The 13,326-nt window shown below is 41.5% G+C and overlaps 1 pseudogene; it reads right to left on the reverse strand.

The window, feature by feature from the left end:
• Nucleotides 1–13,326, reverse strand: part of LOC109110983 — a 31,787-nt pseudogene that overhangs the window by 15,275 nt on the left and 3,186 nt on the right.

Here is a 13,326-nt window from a genome sequence, read left to right on the forward strand (position 1 = left end):
TTTATAAGTATTTATTTTAAAAGCACGCTAAAGTACAATTTTTCCACAAGAGGTCACATGCAAAGTTGAACTGATTTTCAGAAAGCACACTGCAAGATCCTCCTAAAGCTACAGGTTTAATGAAATGTCAAACATAACATAAAAAAACACTTACAGTAAATCCTTGGTGCTCTCAAAGTACCAAACAATTTTCTGACATCCTTCACACTGCACCTGTAGCTTAACACTCTCAGCGACGTTCACTGGACTGCAGTTGGAACAGCTAAAAAGAGTATGCACAGATTTCAAAGCAGGCTACTTAGTAAAATGACAACAAATCTGAGCATATAATTTGATCAAATCAGATTGCAATCAGTGAAATTCTTACGTAACAGAAAGCTTCATATTTTCTCTAGGAATGACAGTGATGCATCTGGTTCCAGACTGTGTGACCCCATGTGACTTGGTATGTACAGTATACACAGAGAAACCGTACACTGGTGGTAGGGCAAAGCTTCGGATATCTCATGATCTCTATTTTTAACTCCACTGGAACAGGGGCAATCCTCATCTACAAAGAAAAGAGAAAGAAAGAAAGAAACACACACCAGATTCTTATATCAATTCTAAAAAGATATAAACAAGATGGTTCCATTTTTCTCTGCTGACAGCTTCAGAAGTATCAACGTTTCTGACTAAACTAATTGCAACATTAAAATCATGGCAGTCCTTAAAATCATGAAGGTGACTGAGCAACTGCAGTTGAGATGAATAAGAATGCTTACAGATTTCTCCAGGTATTATAGACCTCCTTGGATATAACACATTTTTTTGTGATTTAGCAATAGTGGTACTTACGGCATTTCCAGATAGCGTCATCATCTACTAATCCATCAACATATAACTTGACGCTGGTAGTGCCGATGACTGGGACCTCTGGATCTAATGTGATATTTAGATTATTGGCTCTGGCCAGTTTCTCACATGCTCACTGATCTGGAGAAATAATAGATGTGTAATAGATGTGCTGCATTTTTCAAACAAGATAAGCTCTATTGACAGTATCTGTGGCATACCACAGAAAATAAGTTTGTAAAAACAAAAATGTGTGTACAGTAAGACACTTACAACGGAAGACTGCAAGGCAAGTCATTGCACTAAAATAATGCTAAAATACACATTATTTCAAAATACATCTGCAAGTAAAGTCATCATTTAAAATGTAACTTTTATGTTCAGGGATAACAGAAACGTATTTTATAAAAGTAGTTTATATTTAATGTTTACAATAAATTCCTATAAGTTAACTTTAGTTAATGCATTAGCTAATATTAACCAACAATGTGTAATACATTTGTTAATGTTAGTTAATAAAAAAATATAACTGTTCATTGTTAGTTCAGATCCATTAAATAATATTAACAATTATAACTTGTGGTTTTAATGTATTAGTAAATGTAAAAATAAACGTGAACCAATAAATGCTTTACATTTCATGTTCAGCTCATGGTAACTAATGTTACCTTATTGCAAAGTGTTACCAAATAAAAAATATCAGAAATGCATAAGATGTTCATCCTCCTAAAAAAGTAGTCTTACCGCAAGAGAACAAATTAAATTTACAGCTCAAGTAATACATTTTTTGTACAGAAGAACCAGTACAGGCTCAAACCAAAATACTACATTTACTTATAAACCCTCCAAAATTTTATGTCTTAATGTAAGTAAATGTATTGCAAATGTTTTTTTTTTTTCACATTAACACTGATAAAATTTTTTTTTTTAGTAACCTGTAGTCAACAAAATATCTTATTAATTAATGAAGCATAGCTTGTACTGAGTGCTTATAACAAAGCATATGTTTATGGACAGACTCTGGATCACATACCGTGTCTTCTTCATGTTTGTTCACTGTTTCATTGTGACAATACACTGTTGTGTTGCAACCATCCATTTCCATGCTTGAGAAGGAATTCTCTGCTCTGACCACAACATTTAATTTGCCTAAATAAGATGGAGAAAAAATCTGACTGAAGAATCGGAAAGCTGATTAAATATACACTACTTAACCAAAAGTGTGAGGATCAGTTTTCATTGTAATGCATGTTTATAATATTTAATAATGTTCAAAATCATATTAATGCCAATGGTTATGAAATCAAGCACTGACTTGCTTTTGGCCCTCTAATGCATGTGTAAATAAGTAAAAGGCAGTACCTTGTATTGTGTTTGAGATTACGAAAACTTGTGGATTTCCATGAAGCATCTCATGCATCTCAGAAAAAGTGTGATTGGCTCCAGACACCAGAAAATGGAGTTGCACTGGAGCTCCCCGAGCCAGAGACACATTGACATAGAGGGCATGGACCGGACACTGCTCATGTTTCACAAATTCAATGTCCACTATGAGTCCTTCCACTGGCTCCACCAAGCACATGCTGCAGGACAGTGGAGCGATCTACAGCTGTCACCCCAAAAAAAAAAAATTGAGAGCCACAACAGTAAGCTGTTGGCAGCCTGGTCCTAGCTGCTGCTGTACTTCTGGAGATATGGTGATATTATGGGGAACGATCCCTCTGATAGCGGGAAACGGAGGCCAGCTCTGTATTTTCATGCTGAATTTTGTATGTGACATTTGTTCCTGGAGGAGTTAAACATTCATTTAGATTCTGTCCATTTTTAAAACTTATAATATGTCCTTATATATTACTACAAATGTTTCTGCCATCTGGTGGGTGAAAAATTTAAGTAGGCCTACAGTAAATGTAACTTTTGAATTTGAATGATAACTTCTGGAGAGAAAAAACACAGGCCATGAAATAGCGATAAAAACTTTCTAGTGGGCTTGTGTCTCGAGCACTTGTGCTCATGCATGCTATCAATGGAGTATACTTAAGGTTTTAAAATGCATCAAATTTCGTTCAAATTTATACCCTAAGTGTTTTGCATTAAAAAATGAAGATACTAACTTTGTGCTTTACAATAAAATGCCATATCTAGGGTATAATGTGTTATGGTTAACTGTAAAAATGCTAATTACATTCCCTTTTGTCAAAATAATAACAATAATAATAAAAACATCTATTTTTAACCTGCGTCTAATTCCAATTGGATTCTCAGAGGGTTATTATAAAGTGCTTTGCAGTTGGAATAGTCTGTTGATTTATCATGCTGTGGCCACTTTAAAGGTCCCAAACTGTCCCGAGCGGTTCCTGGCTCCTCCTGTGATGCTTTTGGAATCGGTGACATGCCATTCACTAGTACTGCACTCTACCATGGCAGTGTATACTCCAGCATGGCTGTACTTATGCCCACATTATCCCACCACATTCTCCATCCTAAAAAAAGTTTTTTTCACAGTCAATCATTAAAGTTCCATTGTGGAAAAAAACACGAGCTTAATTGTATTGAATATGCACTTGTAGTTTACTTGCAGATAACATAATATTAATGAAATAAAAGGCCACTTAAGTGTACCTAATGAAAGTACACTTTCATGACTGTCTCTTAACATATTTAGTAGTACACTTTTTAAATGTTTATCATTATATTTTAATAATCTTTTGTCATCCTTAAATGTTCACTTGTTTTGATGTGTTGACTAACATATAAAAGCACATACTGATTATAATTTTAACGGTATTGTGTTACTCAGTATTACAGTTAAAGTGAATATATTTAAATGTACTAAATTACAAATCTGTAATTACACATATATTTATATGCATAAACTATACATTTCAGTAGAAAGTGTATTTTACTTTATGTAAATGCTTGTTAGTAAATTCAAAAGTACACTTTGATATCTGAGACAATAGAAGTAATTATGAACTTATATATAAAGATATACTTAAGCTCTATTTAAAAGGGCTATATGTAGAATTCAGAAACTCTTGTTATTAGCGACACCGGTGGCGGTTAAGTGAATTGTAGCCAGCAACTTATTACTTGTGCTCGCACTTGTGCAGAAGAGCAGGGTCGCCAAGACGCCAACTCTTATGCATTTGGGATGAGACACACACTTTTCAGGCTCTGTCTAATGTTCTCACACTGCCCAGGTAAACCTCACGCCAAATAAAAATGCCCAAGTGCTGCGCAGACCAAATCTCACTGTATTTTGATGTAATACACCATTCGGTCTCCACAGTGCTGCATCAAGTAGAACACAGGTATTGAAGACCTGCTGCCACCTCTTGATTGGACCAGTCTATACCAATCACATTTTCCCTACATCGTGCAAGGTCACTGTAGTACAGAGGCTCTTAACTCTGGCCCTTGAGGTCCACTTTCCTGCAGAGTTTAGCTCCTACTTTGATCAAACTTGCCTGCAGCTAAATTCATACTAATCCTGAAGACCTTGATTAGCTTGATCAATTGTGTTTGATTAGGGTTGAAACTGAACTCTGCAGGAAAGTGGACCTTTAGGGGCCAGAGCTGAGAACCCCTGCTGTAGTATTGTGCAGCATTGTTATCTCAATACACAAGGACATTATCACATGAACTTTATCTCCAGAGTTGCTCTGAGAGACACTTCACAATCTTTTCACCGTTTATTTTGAGAAAAACTACCGTCAAGCAGGCATGGGCCAATTACTGATTTCAAGGTATACCTTGATTCGAAAATGTCATGATTTCAAAACCACTACTAAAATTTCCAGTTATTCCCGTTGCACCTATATACAAAAAAATCTAAACCTGACTTCCTATATTTGGAATCTTATAATGGGCCATGGTTGAATCTTCCATCAGGACAATAATCCAAAACAAACATCAAAATCAACACAAAAATGTGTCACTGAGCACAAAATGAAGCTTCTGCCATGGCCATCCCAGTTCCCTGACCTGAGCCCTATAGAAAATGAGTGTGGTGAACTGAAGAGAAGATGCAACAACATCGAGCTGGGGAATCTGAAGGATCTGGAGAGATTCTGTATGATGGAATGGTTTCTGATCTCTTGTCAGGTGTTCTCCAAACTCAACAGGCTTTATAAGAGAAATCTGTGAGCTGCTATCTTGGGAAAAAGGACATTGTGATAATTGGGTGGCAATAATAACGTGAACTAGAGATAAACGTTTATTTCATAACGTGAGTGTCCCCCCACTTCCCATTGTTTTACTTCAATGATAGGTTAGAATTAAGTGATTTTTTAATGAAATATCAAAAGGATAAATGGTGCAGATTTATTTTCACCGCCACCTTTTCTTATATTTATCAAGAGTGCCAATATTAGTAGAGGGCATTGTATGATATGATTTTTTTTTTTGGCAGAGCCTGCATTTACAGGAAAAAATATATGACTGTTAATGTCATTTAGAGGAGTGTATTTGTGTGTTCCAACAGGTGACATGTAAACATCTTGCTTTTGAGTATTGAAATAATACACTTACAAGTACACTACTAGTACACTGATATTTGTATACTTACTACATAAAGTATGCTTAAAAATATCCTTGAACTTTTCTTAAGTATACTTAATAAAATAAACTTATACTTCCTTTTCGTAAGGGATATGCAGTTTATATTGTAACATTTAAATACTATACACTTTTTGGCACACATTATTTATTTATTTTCATATTTTCTTAAATTAGCCACTAAAATAATCTGACTTGATGGTAAATTATCTTAGAAATAATCTAATCAGCATGGGAGGAATGTTTCTAAAAAACTGCATCTAGTACCACATTAATCATATGATAAGTTCTAATATTAAAATGAAATTAAAAATAAATTGTTGAATTCAGCTAGGGGTATTTGATTGATTCAGTTGTTGAAATCTCAGTACAGCTGAGCAACCAAAATTGGCAACCCTGACAAGAGATTAAACGTGAATCAGTGACCGGTATACTCATGGTGAAATCATTTTCTTTCTTTGCTTAGAAGTAAAAAGAAGTTGGAATACCTTTGCAGCAATATACTGTTAATGAACATCATGCTGCTGAGAGCGACCTTTAATTGAATATGTAAATATATGCTGTGCATGCTTTCCTCTCAATAACCAAATAAACAACAAAAATGACAGCGGTGAGAAAACATCAGTTAAGAAAGCATCTGATCATAATGATGTGGATATGTTTGCACCAGCTCACGTCGAAAGGTAATTAAAATTACAATGTTATGATTATAAAATGTATTTGAGACTATAGACCAGTGCTAATCCTAGACGTCTGGGGGTCCTACACAAAACTGTGTCAGCGGGGGCGGGGGGTGGGGTGACTTGAACTGGGGTATGAGTGGTGATGAACGAATTAATAAAACGCATTGTCTGGTTTCAATCAGTCTTGAATCGTGCTCGCGGAAAGTGCTTAAGAAACAGTGTCTCTTCCGCAGCTCTGTATGCTTTCAATCGTTTTTCTAGACTCGAGCAAGACTGTACGACATTCACGTTACATGATTTGACTGATTTAACGTAGAAAGGGCGACAGCACACCACATTAAAAGACATGATCATTCATTTTTTCATAACCACTGGCTAAATTCAAAAACAAAACTAAAATTAAATCATCTTTGAGAGCAAGGGGGCCCCATGGTGTTTCGGGGGCCCCTACGCAGCTTGCGTATTTTGCGTATAGGGAGGATAGGCTCTGCTATAGACTATATACATCTGGCTGTGTGAGAATAATCTCTTTTCTTTGTGTGACACATACATTACGGTACAGAATAGCTCTTTCAGCATTATCCTTTCGATTTTCCCGGCAAAAACACCAGAGTCCTTGACATTAAAATCAGTCTACAGGCTTTCATTTAAGAAAGTACAAACTAAGAAGTCAGGGAAGGTCTCGTTTTTTAAGTTTCATTACACACTGTTCACGCATTGGCAATAAAAAGCAATTGCTACATGAAAATTCTTACATATAGCCCCTTTAAGTGATTCCAAAAAGCATACTTAAGTTAAACTAATTTTATGTAATATAATTTAAACTGTAATAAGTACTCCTAAAAGTATGCTAAAGTGCATTTCTTTTTCATATACAGAATATTGAACATATACAGAATATCTTTAATAGCTATTATGTGTTATCATAACATGCAGGGCAACACTCACTCTTCAGGACTGTAATTATCAATGATGTGTCCATCCCCAGCATTCAGTGTGCACGTGAGGTTGCCTTGAAATGGATGCAGCAACCATTTCACTGTGATGGGAATGTTGTCAAAGACAGCAGCCAGCTTACTCATTAGCAGATGAAGAGCTGACAACAAGAAGTATAAAGATTTAATATTATCCTAAAGCCAAGTTGTCAGTATTAAATGTTCTTTTGACCTACAAGTCGAAATGTATGGAGAATTGTGCAACAGATAAGCTGACAGACACACATGAATTCATGCAATCAGACACGTACTGGGGTAATAAACATAATGTCTAAAGGCCACAGTGTGTAATACATAAGAGACAACAATGCACCGTATTATCAACATCAGATATGGGTTTTGAAGTAAGGAAAATGTAATGTTTCATCATGTGTCATACTGGGTTGGGACAAAAGAGTTCTGACCATTTTTGCAATGATATTCCACTGACAAATAGCTTCCTAGCACAGGGCACGGCTCTCCAAAAGATGAAATATCTGCACCAGCCTGACACACCTGCAGTCCGTGGCAGTGCTCTTGACAGAAAACAAAAAACAGAATAGTTTTTCATTCACTGTGCAAATAATCTGTAACATTCATCACTATATGCTGCTGAATGCACAATTATACATGCTCAAATAAATCATCCCTCTGTAAATATTGAACTGAAGCATACATTTGGTTATAATTTCCTTTTTACGGTTAAGAAGCATGTAATCTGATAGTTGTTGAGTGTTTTTGTTAATGGTGAGAAGCTTTTTGCGCTGTATTACCCTGTACGGAAGAAAGAGCGCTCTGAAAAGTCCATAATGTTCCCCATTAATAATACGCAGTATATGGGTTTGGGACTGGTTGCATAAAACACTTTTTCAAATATATAATAAATCTTTAGTGACAAGCCTGAAATCATAAAATGTTCTTTATTGTTTATGGCACTTTTCACAAATAGGGTACAAAAAGGGGCATGCAACTCTAAAAAATTAAAATGAACAAATAAATTTTTTTTTTTAACAAATGGTTAGTAAGATATTTTTAACACTTTGCTGTTGATTGTAAAACTCAGGAATTCAAACAAACTGTTATATGCTGCTGAAATTGAATTGCAACCCTATTATCGAAATTTGGAAATGTCTAAATTTGGGTGATTTTAAGGAATGAAACTAAGTAAATGTAAAAACCAAACAGAAAAAATATAATTAAATAAGTAACTTAATACGTAAGAATGCATAACAATTTAGCAAGTAACAGGATTTCTGTCAATTAGTTTGGGGGCAAATGTTTGTTTGAAGTTACCTTTAAAAATTCCCAGAAAGGAAAACAAACAAAACTAGATTTGTTTATTGTTTATTTGTCTTAAAATAGCTTGGATAATAAGGTTGGATAGTTGATCTTATTGAATGCAGTCAGCAACAATATGTGTAATATATATATATATATATATATATATATATATATATATATATATATATATATATATATATATATATATTTCTGTCATGACAACTCTCAGAGGTATTGGCATAGTAATGTACATGACAATGTAAATGTATTTGGTCTAGGCGGAATAGATCTGCTACGCTGCTGCTGCTCTGAGAGTTGTCGTGACCGAAATATATATATATATATATATATATATATATACATATATATATATATATATATCTGTCATGACAACTAATTGGCATAGTAATGTACATTACAATGTTAATGTATTTAGTCTTGGTGAAATAAATCTGCTACGCTGCGGCAGAGCAAGTACCGAGACTATTATGCCAATATATCCACAACATGCTGCTGTGAGCATGTAAGAAATATTGCTGCTCCAAATATAACATACATAAAATAAACCCCATATAGCATACATGAATCACCTCGTAACAGATCTATACATGTGGAGTTGGGGAAGGTGAAGCGTTTCTGAAGCAAGCTGCAACTGGTACAGCAAGCTCTAGTCACATATTTGAATGTTGAGCAGCGAGCTCATTGGCTACTGATACAGGAGAGAACCAGTCAGCTTTGCCATGTGATAATGATGTCATTAGGTCAGATTGAGTTAGACCTATCGGACTGCGCCATCTAGAGTTTCATGCCAGAACTCTGTTTATATATATATATATATAGTTCCCTTTCAGTCGGTCACTCTCGACGTCACGTCGGTGACCGACTAATTGGGATATCGCTTCGATAGACCAATCTACTTCGAGTGTAAACTAAACGAGCCAATGCACATTGGCATGCAATTGTTGCATCCAGCTGCTGCTGATTACAGCATGAGTATAATAAGGCAGCAGGTGCAATGCATACCAGCTTTTCAACTGTGTCTGCTGTGAAACTATGAGTTCAGCACGCTCTTGGAAGCTTCACGTGTTGGCGAGACGGCACTTCAGCGGTGGTCGTTCCCGAGTCAAGTGGGTTGTGCACTTCAGGCTGCACTACCCCCTGTCATGTTGCAAGCAGCCAATTCCCCTGTGCGCCTCAGCACTAAAAAAGCATTTCCTAAAGAGCCAATTTCTCTAAAAGAGCTTCACGGGTGTGTCTTTGTAAAGACGACGGATCGTCCTTATAAGGATGCCGTTTCACCTGTGCGTTTCTGGGTGCGATTGTCACCTGGCAATGGGTGATGGTCACGATCACTGTCTCATGTGTCTGGGCATCAAGAATGCTGAGGTGGGCTTCGTGGATGAGTCATGTTCCCACTGCGGGAAGATGACCATCTCGGAGCTGTGAACCAGGCTCTGCTGCCTTCAGTGGGGCGCAGTCCTGTTGCCACTGCCGCGATCTGGGGCTCGTTCTGGCAGCCGACAGGCGAGAACCACTTCCAGCAGTAGCGCGGGTGGTTTGAGGATTACAGTGGTGGCAAACCCTGCAGGGAACGAACCACTTCCAGCAGTATCGCTGATGTTTTGAGTGTTATAGTGTTGGGAAACCCTGCAGGATGTGCTGGGCCCTCTTCAAAGAGTGTACCAGCGGTATCCAGTGGGCCTCCCCCCGACCAGATGTTGATCTCAGCTTCGGAGGGAGAGCTGTCTGATGAAGATTCGGCTGCACTGCCATCCCTCGGGACTATATGGCTTACGGGGGAAGCTGCTTCCGCCTTACACGCTATGGCGTTACTGCCCCGCCACCAGGCCAAGGCACTGAAGGACCTGCACGAGGGGTGGTCACGATCCAGAAGTTCTGAAAGATCTCAGAGATCTCCACTGACCTCGCTCTCGGAGCCAAGAAGGTCACCGCGCGTTCTCTGGGTCATGCGATGTCCGAGCTTGTGGTCCAGGAGCGCCATCTCTGGCTGAGTCTGGTTGGAAATGAGGGATGCCAACAAAGATCAGTTCCTTAATTCCCCTGTGTCCCAGACCGGCGTCTTCGGCGACGCGGTCGAGAACCTGGCCCAGCAGTTCTCGGCTGAATGGGAGCAGACTGAGGCGGTCCACCTTCTGCCCGGCGGGCAGCTGCTGCCTCCACCCATCTGTCGGCTGCAGCGCCCCAGCCTGCCTCCTGCGTCCACCCCCACTCCCGCGCCGCATCCGCAGCAGCCTCCAGCAAGTGGCGCCATAGAGCTGGGCATAGGCAGGCCGCCCCACCCGTCCTGGCCCCCATCAAACCTGGCCGTTAGCGGAAGAGCACAAGACCCCGGGTCGGGCAACCCAGAGAGAGGTAGCTGCTTTCTGGGGGATGGTGAAAGCACCTCTCCCTCCCCTGGACGTGTACTTTCATGTATCGATCTTTCCATGCCACAGACCTTTTCTGCGGATTGTGTTCGAAGGACGGGCATATCAGTACAAGGTCCTGCCCTTCTGGCTGTCACGAAAGTCACGGAGGTGGCTCTTGTTCCCCTCAGAGAGCAGGGTGTTCGCATTCTCAACTATCTAGACGATTGGCCGATACTAGCACAATCTCGGGATCAGTTGTGCGAGCATAGGGACCTGGTGCTCCGGCACCTCAGCCTGTTGGGCTTTTGGGTCAACTGGGGAAAGAGCAAACTCTCACCGATGCAGAGGATCTCTTTTCTCGGTATGGAGTTGGATTCGGTCGAACAGACAGCACGCGCCACAGAGGAACGTGCGCTGTCGGTGCTAGCCTGCTTGAATAAGTTCAGGACAGCAGTCCAGCTGAAACTTTTTCAGAGGCTCCTGGGGCATATGGTGGCTGCAGCAGCACTTACACTGCTCGGCCTGTTGCATATGAGACCGCTCCAGCACTGGCTTTATGTCCGAGTCCCAAGGTGGGCGTGGAAGTGCGGCACTCACCGGATCCAAGTTACACCGGCCTGTCACCAAACCCTCATTCCCGTGGTCAGATCTTGTGTTGTTTCTCCGGGCAGAGGTGCCCCTAGAGCAGATCTCCGGGTATGCTGTGGTTTACACGGATGCCTCCACCACCGGCTGGGGGGCCACGTACAATGGGCATGCAGTCTCAGGGGTTTGGACGGGCCCGCAGCTGCGGTGGCACATCAAATGCCTAGAGTTGTTAGCAGTGCGCCTTGCCTTGAACCGTCTCAAAGGTTGCGTATGAGGCAAGCACGTGCTGGTCCGAACGGACAACACAGCGACTGTTGCGTACATCAACTGACAAGGTGGTCTGCGCTCCCATTGCATGTCACAACTCGCCCGCCACCTCCTCCTTTGGAGTCGGAAGGTGCTGAGGTCACTTCTTGCTGTTCACATTCAGGGCCTGTTCAACCGTACAGCCGACAAGCTGTCTTGAGCAATGCTCCCGGGAGAATGGCGACTCCATCCCCTGATGGTCCAGCTCATTTGGAGACGGTTTGGAGACCTGTTTGCTTCACCAGAGACCTCTCACTGCCAGTTGTTCTCAGCATGGACTCACTGGCACACAGCTGTGAGCCAGTGAGCCTTCTCGCACAGACATTATGCGAAGTCCGGGAGGACGAGGAGCAAGTCTTGCTAGTGGTGCCATATTGGCCCACTCGGACCTGGTTCCCCAAACTATCTCCTCCGTGGCCAATTCCTCTGAGGAAGGATCTACTACCTCAGAGACGGGGCACCGTTTGGCACCCGTCTAGGTGACCTACCCCCAGGAGGGGTAGTGAACACCATCAATTCAGGAAGAGCACCGTCTACGAGACACACTTATGCCTTGAAGTGGAACCTGTTCATCGAGTGGTGTTCTTCTTGCCGAGAGGACCCCCGAAGATGCCAGATTGTGGTCGTGCTTTCCTTTCTGCAGCAAGGGGTGGAGCGAAGGCTGTCTCCCTCCACCCTCAAAGTCCAGGTTGCTGCTATTGCTGTGTACCATGACCCCGTGAATGGCAAGTCTTTAGGTAAGCATGACCTCGTCATCAGGTTCCTTAGAGGGGCCAGGAGGTTAAATCATTCCCGGCCCCCCTCTTTACCCTCTTGGGACCTGACTCTAATGCTAAAATCACTACAACAGGGCCCATTCGAGCCTTTGCATTCAGTTGAGCTAAAGTTTCTTTCATTGAAAACTCTGCTCCTGCTTGCACTGGCCTCCATCAAGAGGGTAGGGGACCTGCACGCATTTTCAGTCGACGATCGTTCGTGCCTAGAGTTTGGGGCCGGCTGACTCCCAGGTAATCACTGAGGCCCCGGCCTGGCTGTTTGTGTCCTCCAGGGGCAGCGCTTGCAGGTTCACCACTTGGTCTTTGAAGGGTGTAGTGGGAACCTGCAAGCGCTGCCCCTGGAGGAGGCAGACCCATCCCTGGCTTTGCTCTGTCCCGTCCGAGCATTGAGATGCTACGTAGACCAGACACAAAGCTTCAGGACCTCAGACCAGCTCTTTGTCTGTTACGAGAGGTCGGCAGAAGGGGAATGCCGTCTCTAAGCAGAGGATGGCCCACTGGATTGTGGATGATGCCATATACCCTGGCTTTTTAGGCACAGGGTGTGCCCTGCCCATTCAGGTTGCGAGCTCACTCAACCAGGAAGTGTTGCATCCTCCTGGGCGATGGCTCGTGGTGCCCGTCGCTGACAGCTATTTGTAGAGCTCTGCGGGCTGGCAAACCCCTAAACATGTTCTCTAGGTTCTATAGCCTTCATGTAGAGCCGGTATCTCCTCCAGTGTTATCTCATCAAACGGGTAGTGGCACCGAGAGGCCCCGGTTACTGTTGAGATCCTCTATCACCCTAGGCAGCTGAACGCGGCGGAACGTCCAGCGCCAGGCCTTCATGATGAATCCGTAAGAGCCGTGGAAGACTGGGTTTTCATATGAGACCTAAGCGGTACTCGTATGCATATAGTCCACAGTATAGCCTTAGAGCCCGTGTTTTCCCCCGGCAGACTTCTGCCTTCCCAAG

Source organism: Cyprinus carpio, chromosome A7, assembly GCF_018340385.1.
Source record: "Cyprinus carpio isolate SPL01 chromosome A7, ASM1834038v1, whole genome shotgun sequence".
NCBI classification, from domain to species: Eukaryota; Metazoa; Chordata; class Actinopteri; order Cypriniformes; family Cyprinidae; genus Cyprinus; species Cyprinus carpio.